This window comes from Capsicum annuum, chromosome 2 (genome assembly GCF_002878395.1).
Source record: "Capsicum annuum cultivar UCD-10X-F1 chromosome 2, UCD10Xv1.1, whole genome shotgun sequence".
Lineage (NCBI taxonomy): Eukaryota > Viridiplantae > Streptophyta > Magnoliopsida > Solanales > Solanaceae > Capsicum > Capsicum annuum.
In genome coordinates, this window is record NC_061112.1 from 79,732,080 (window position 1) to 79,740,273 (window position 8,194).

General features: G+C 28.6%; 1 pseudogene; it reads right to left on the minus strand.

Moving 5' to 3' along the window:
• Positions 1–388: 388 nt before the first annotated feature.
• LOC124896198 lies at positions 389–1,695 on the minus strand (annotated as a pseudogene).
• Positions 1,696–8,194: the final 6,499 nt, after the last annotated feature.

An 8,194-nucleotide genomic window follows, 5' to 3' on the forward strand; every position in this document is an offset into this window, starting at 1 on the left:
TTTAATTCGCAAAGGCTTATGGAAAGAGCCAAACCTATGACAAACTTATTGCCCTCTAATATCTGCCATCTAGAAAGTGAGAATTATTTTAGTACTGTACATAAAAATTCCTTAGCATATGCATAAATATTCTACAAGCATTTACCCGCCTCAAACCAAGAAAGATGGGAGAATAGATCATCATCTTGCCTTATCCCGTGCCATTTTTCTGCCCTGAAACATTAATATGTACGGAAACAAGGACTTTTTCTTTTTCTTTGCGACCTTCACATCTGGAGATAAATCAGTTTCACTATTTCTTGTTTGTACATTTTCTTTTGGACTTGAGGTTTGATGAGGTATTGCAGCCTCTGGTGCATGTTCAGATGATTTTGATTCTTTATTCTCCTCAAAGTCGTGAAATCTCTAACTTTGTCCTGGTCAACTCAACTTCAAGAGATGCAACAACAATTGCTGCCATTGATTCTCTATATTGTAGAGAAGCTAGTTCTGGTTTTTCCTTTTCCAGTTCTTCCTTCAAACAATTGCTTCTACTTTAAGCATTCTACTTCAATTGTTCCTTTCTCAATGTTGAGCTTTACTTTTCGAGTTTCATCTTAGCTGATGCCACCACTTCTTGTATCTCGTGATGATTTCATTTTTCTTGCTTTAATAGCTCGCCTTTCGAGTTCACTTCTTCATCAGCCTCCTGTTTCAATATTGATTCCATGTAAGCTGCTAACTTGTTGTTGAGATCTTGTAACAAAGATGAAGCAGTATCTAATTTTGCTTTATGATCCTTTGCAGACAGAATTTTCTGGTTTAGCCTCACAAACTCCTCTTCTGCCTTCTTTAATTCTTTCTCCCAGTATATAGTATCTTGCTCTCTTTCCATAGCTACCCCAACTCGATGTTCCTTGGCCTCCAGATGTGCAGCCTCCAAAACTCCATTGAAGTAATGAGCTCAACAGCCAAATTCTTTACTGTATTCTCAACATCGTTAGATACAGATACAGTTTTCTGTATTTTTCATAGCAACATTTTTTTCAGACGCTAAAAAATCATAATCCTAAGTCATAACCCTATGGATAACTTCTAATTCAGAATTTACAGATTGTAGCTCTGAAACTGCTGCTTCAAGTCTGGCTCTGGCAACCTTAAGCTGTGCTTTTGCTACAATACTAGCATTATCAACAATCCCCCAATCCATCTCTTAGTGCTTTCTAGCTCTTTCAGAACTAGCAACTTTGCATCTTCCGCATCTTGACACTTTTCTTATACTGTGGGATCTCCTCCTGCACTTTTGCTAGTTCTTGCTCAATAACATTCTGTCTATGCACAAACAAAGAAGAAAAAAATGCAAACTTTTAAAGTTAAGAAAATAATGTGATAGTCTATTTGGCCAAGCTTCTTCAAGTTCTCAGGATGCTTAGACTGCAATTGGAGATTTCACTTGGATTGTTATTTCTCTCTGTTTGTTGTTCTGGCTATGCTGGAACCTTTTAACTAATCAAATTATATTATTAAGTGTATTGTTCTATTATGGATTATTGTGTTAAAATTCTCTAGGAAAAGAGCAAGAGAAATAAAGAAAGTAAAAAAAAGTTGACTATGCCACACACATGCTCAAATTATAGATGAGGTATGACATAATCACACTCTTTGTTCTGTAATTTTTTTAATTAATTGATACATGTCTTGAATATTTTACGGCATTCTCTTACTATTGAAACAGATTACAAAGAATAGTGGTGTAAATCCAACCCGTATTGAGGTATTCAGAAAAACTCATACGAGAGAGAATACACAACCAGGGAATGAGATTGTTGGTGAAGTTATGGTAACTTCTGATTCTTTATAAGTATTTTGGTACTTTTATTCTATTGCAAATTTCTTTAACTTTTCATTGCTTGACTTTTCTTTTAAAAATAAACAAATGAATGATATCGCTGAGGTGTATCCCGAATTAAATATCCCTGGAAGTACTCCCAACGATGTGTACTCAAAAGTAATGGGACCAGACACTCATGGGATTGTCCGAACTTTAGGAAAGGGAGCAGCTCCAAGTTTAGTTTATGGTCCAGTATATAAACGATCTCAAGCTGAAAAAAGAAATTTTGATGCACGGGTTGAGTTGGAAGTTCAAAAAGCTACCTCAGCTATGAAAATTGAGATGGCGGAAAAGTGGACTAAAGCACAAAAAGAAATGAAAGCTATGAATAAAAAGTTGTCTGAAGCAAAAGAGGAAGCAAAAAAGGATAAGAAAGCAGTGGAGAGAAAATTATCGGAAGCAAACATGAACATGAAATTAATTATAGCAGATAAAGTAAAGACAGGTGTACAAGCATATCTAGAGTCTTTGGGTATTACTATTGATGCAAATACAAAATCAAGACAGGTAAATAATTCTGTTGTTCACAAAAATTACTTTTGCTAGTTGATAACTTAGTTATTTTTAATTAGAATTATTTGTTTTTGTGATAGGTTTCTGATAACTCAATTGAAGATCGTCAACAACCATTATGACCCATTTCATTTGTTCACACAAAAAAGGTTAGAGGAAATAAAGTTTTGATTTTTATTTCAATTTGTTTAAATCCTAACATTCATATGATTCTGGGATCAGTTGATTCCTTTTTCTTGTTTCTATTTGGGATTAATCGACCAACTATTAGTCACTACGTCATGTAAAGTATTGGTATTGAAGTTTAACCTTAATAGTTCTGTAACTTATAGATGAACATCATAATTGAGTAATTAAGTTGCATTTTAACTGATGGCTTTTGTGTATTTTAATATATGAATTTTTCATATTGCTACACTATATCAGATTTATTCATCGATAATCTTGATCAAGTATTTGTTGTTGAAGCAATATTTGTTATTGAAGCAATCTTATAATTTTATTTTGATTTTCTTTATGAAAAAAATAGGCATACTGTGTATGCTATGATTTATTATGTTTGAATTTTGTAAATATTAAAGTAATCATCTTAATTTTTCTTCTCAGGCTAAGATGATCAAGAAGACTGGAACTAGTGTAGTTGACACAAATAAACGAAAGTGGGTAAGTTAGAAAAATTACAAGAGATCCCTTTTCTCTATTCTTTTCTTTCAAAGAGAAAAAATTGTCCTCTCTAATTGATGCTTTACATCATTTTTTCAATATGCTTGTCTTAAAAAAAATTCAATGTACTTTTTTGATATCCCAATCTATTCTAGTCATGGAGGAAATAATTTCATCATATAGTTTTAATTTTTTCTTTTATGTGAATTTTTTATGCAGAGCTTTTCAGGAAATTGAGGTCAATTACTAGCTATGAAATGTCCTCAACTTGTGGATTGGTGATTTCATAAAACTTTATTGCAGATTTTACTTTTGAGAATTTAACGAAATTGATTTGAATTAGGCGTTAAAGTTGGTTGCATGTTGAAACTATTATATTTATATTTCATTTTTACTTAGATCATTTGATTTGATACCATTTTAGTTTTACAGAACAATTATTATTTTGCTATTTTGTTTTTCGATTATAATATTAGAAGACATTTACTTTACATATATTTCATGTTTATTATAAGAGGTTGTTATTTATGAATATATAGATTAAATTAACTATAAATATTTGTGTCATGAGAAAAATTATAGAGAATTTTTATCCATTTTTTAAATAATTGACAGTGACATTAATCTAAATGCTATTAATAACATTGATGACAATTTGGAATGTTGCTAAATTTTACGACATTAATATTTCATTTATTGACGATGGTAATTTAAATACAACATTTTATAAAGGTCTCAAGTAAGTGTCACAAAGAAAAATCTACCAAACATTTAATCTAAATGTTAAAAATTAAGTGACATTCCATATAAATGTCATAAATTCCTTATCGACATTTACCTTAATGTTGAAAATAAAATGTCATATATCTCATACTGACTTTTATCTAAATGTCAGAGAAAATATCGTAAATTTCTTATCGACATTTACCTATATGTTGCAAATAAATGTCATAAATCTATTCCGACATTTACATAAATATCCTGAAGTTAATGTCACAAATTTTTTCCGACATTTACCTAAATGTTGGAAACATTCTCGACACTAAAATTTGCGACATTTATTTCAAATGTAAATTAAATGTCGGTAGATAAATTTGTGACATTTAAACTCCTTAACACGATATTTATGTAATGTCGTCGTATCTCTACTTTCTTATAGTGGTACTTCCGTGGCGTTACATTTTATCCATAAATACGCTACGATGCAGCAGCGTACATGATGTGTCCATCCTCAGGAACTCAACAACTTTATCCTAAATACAACTGTTGCTTAGCTCTACAAAGATGCTCACTTTATTATGCTGATGGAACTTTAATTTGCACCTGTACTTGATCAATTTCAAACTACAACATGTATTCTCTCTGATAAATATAAATATGTTTACTACAGATCACACTAAATATGTCTTCTTTCTATCAATATGTTTGGATACAATATCTCTACCTCCATGAGTAAGAGGTAAGGTTTGCTACACTTTAATTCTTCATTTTGAGGTACACACTCAGCTTCATGTTAGGAAATAACAGACACCTTCTGTTTCTGCACCAATTAACTGCATTTTGTGTTTTCTGTAGCTATAGCTGTAGCTGTAGCTGTAACTACAAAGATGTCTTCATAGGAAACGAGGTTGCAATAGGTTGTACGAAGTACTGATTGTTGTGGTTACATTTTTGGCATAAAAATTGTTGAGCTCTTTTGGATGTATATTCGCTTTGTCTCATAAAACATTTGGTCCTTTTCCCTTATATCCTACTTTGATAAAAAAAGATTCTTTTGGGTAGAGGTTATAAATCTTGTGTTGGTGTATATTGTGATATGTAAACGCTTATGCAATAAAATTGCTATAGTATTCTTTTGTTTTTTTCCAATAAAAGGTGATTGATAATTGTTGGGAAACTGGTCTTTTCACTTAACTTTTAAAATCATAATCCAAAGCAATTTCACGTTGATATATACTGATAAGTATTGGACCCGTGCACTCACGGACAATTACCATCTAGAATGAAAAATATAGGCATGTTAAGAATACCATCTTTTAAGGGAGGATATCTTGCACAAGCAGTACTAAAAATTTATTTTATAACTATCATGCTTGTCTAATGTATCACATAACTTCTAATAATTTACTTCATGGATAATTGTAAAGTTGAACTGCACAGTTTAACTTAAAAGAAAAATAATTTATATAGTTCAAACTTCATCAATATTTTCTTTGAAGTTTTTACTAGCACAATTCTAACTAGATCTGTAAAAAAAATGGCATGTAGATCTTTTCAAAATAATATAAAATTATTAACTTGCCAATCAAAGGTTCTCAAAAGAATATTCTTAAAAATATTTGAATACATTAGGAATACACAGTCATACAATCTTTACAAATAGTGCCAACATGACCACATTCAGTAGTTCTCATATAATTCTAATAAAAAATAATGATCCAATATCATCCCACCCCCACCAATTTTCCTCCAGTGGCCTTCTATTGACATGAGATTTGAATCACAAACAGATTTTTGAAACTGATTTTGAATATTATTTGCATAATGTGATTTATTTGCATATCAAAGAGGACAGACCATGGATTAACAATTTCCTTTGACATGTGGAACACATTCTAAAGTTTCAAGCCAATTACAAATTTCTCTATAGCTATAACGGCCACAAGGACCAAAATAATCCAATTATTACATGTATATAATAACTATTTAATAAAATGAACCAACACCAGAGTTTCCCACCAAGCATAATTAGACAAAGCTGTTGTGGCATAAAACATTAGTTCGTGATTTATGAAAGGATTGTTTTTCAAAAATGTAAGGACAAACTCTTAAGCAACTGGAGACCACAATAAATAAATCAGTGGAAATTCTATAAGATCTTTGATCAGCATCTCCAATTGTTGTAGCAGATACTAGTGATGTATGTATATCGGATTTGTTTGAATTCAATATTCAACATCTATTAATTTTAACCATATAAATATATATATATATATATATATATATATATATACCCAACTCCCTTTTCATTTTCAAGTTTGTCTCAAAGAAACAAAGTATTACTGTGGTTAGAGAGAAAAACTAAAATAAGACACTCTAAGGGATCGTTTGGTTGGGAAACAAGTTATGCAAGGATAAGTTATGCTGAAATTAGTTATACAGGGATTAGTTGTACTGGAATTAGTTATCCTGGTATTACTTTTTACTGGTTGTTTTGTTTGTGGTACTAAAGATAATATGCATGAGATTCTTTTTAAGAATAGATTGTGTGTTTACAAAAATAACTCTTACCTTATTTAGTATAATAATTATTTTTATAAAAATTGTATTAATAAAAATAATTATTAAACTAGCTTTTTATAAAAATTGTATTAAAAATTGTACTGGTAAGAGTATTGGTAAGTTTTTACGATGTCGTTTGATGTAGAATTGTCTTTTTCGTTGTTCCTTTTAATATTTTTTTAACAAAATATATTTGACAATAATTACTACATTTAACTTCTAAATTTATTTATTGTCAAATAAGATGGGGAATTTACTGTCCATGTACATGGAAAATAAATAAGAGAAATTTTATAAACAACATAGTTTTGAAGCACATTTATCATACATTGTTATATTTTTTATAATTATTAAATATAATAAAAACTTTCTTTGAAGTGTGATACAGTAAAAGGCCACAACACGGATTGAATTGTAATAGTAAAATGAAGAAAATCGCGATAATTTTTTTTAAAAAAATAAGTAACACATTTTACGGGACAAAAAATAACGCAATTTGCTTAATTCAATCCCTCAATTGTTGATAAAGTGTTTCAGTTATACATTTTCCATTCATTTTTTTTATATGTGTTCTCATTCATCTATTAAGTAGTTAAATGAACCACATAAAATATGTCATTTCTTTAATTATACGCATTTGTCTCAATAAGCCGTAAAATCCTAGATATTTTTTAGTATGTGAGACAAAGGATTTGGGAGTAATTTTGTCCTTTTCTAATTTTATCCCAAGAATAAATAATGGTGGAATTGTTACACTACTAAAAAAATCGGTAAAACCGACCAAAAAAATCTACCACACAATGTGGTTCAAAAAAAACCAACCACAAGTGGTCGGTTTTTTAATTTTTTAAAAAAATTTTTTTTTAAAAAGCGACCACATGTGATTGCTTTTATATTTTCAAAAATCAAAATAATTATTTCAATAATTTTAATATTAATTATTATTTATTTTAGTGGTCGGTTTATTTAAAAAAATATTTATAAAAACCGACCACATGTGGTCGGTTTTAAAAATTCTTTTTTAATTTATTTTTAAAAAAATCGACCACTAGTTGTCAGTTTTTTTAATGAAATATAATTAAAAAATATTTATAAAAATTGACCACTAATGGTCGGTTTTTAAAAATTCTTTGTTAATTTATTTTTTAAAAAAAAATGACCACTTCTGGTCGGTTTTTTTAATAAAATATAATTAAAAAATATTTATCAAAATCGACCGCCAGTGGTCGATTTTTAAAAATTCTTTTTTTAATTTATTTTAAAAAAATCGATCACTTATGGTCGATTTTAAATTTAAAAGAAAAATAAAAACCAACCACTGATGGTCGGTTTTAAATTAAAAAAAAAAACACAAATGGTCGGTTTTTTAATTAAAATAAAAATAATAATATAAATATATATATTATTTTCATAAAAAATAATTACATATATAATCTTATATATATATATATATATATATATATATATATATATAAATATATATAATTTTTTGAAATTACACTGATCACTCATAGTCGATAACCAGTATAATAATAATAAAAATCAATCATTCTTAAATTTTGTGAAAAAATTACACTAAAAAATATTTCAAATAAAATAAACAAATTACGTTAGACATAATCTTTATCTTTTACTTATGTTTCAATATATAAAATAAATATTTTTCTTTGTATATACGTTAAATGACGTTAAACATGCATAATCTTTGTATAATGAATATGTGTATATATATATCATACGACCGTTGAGATAATGATATTATGTTTCTATTCCAGTCATAATGATATTACCATTGAAATATCTTTATATATATATATATATATATATATATATATATATATCATGTAGTCATCGATTGATGAACGA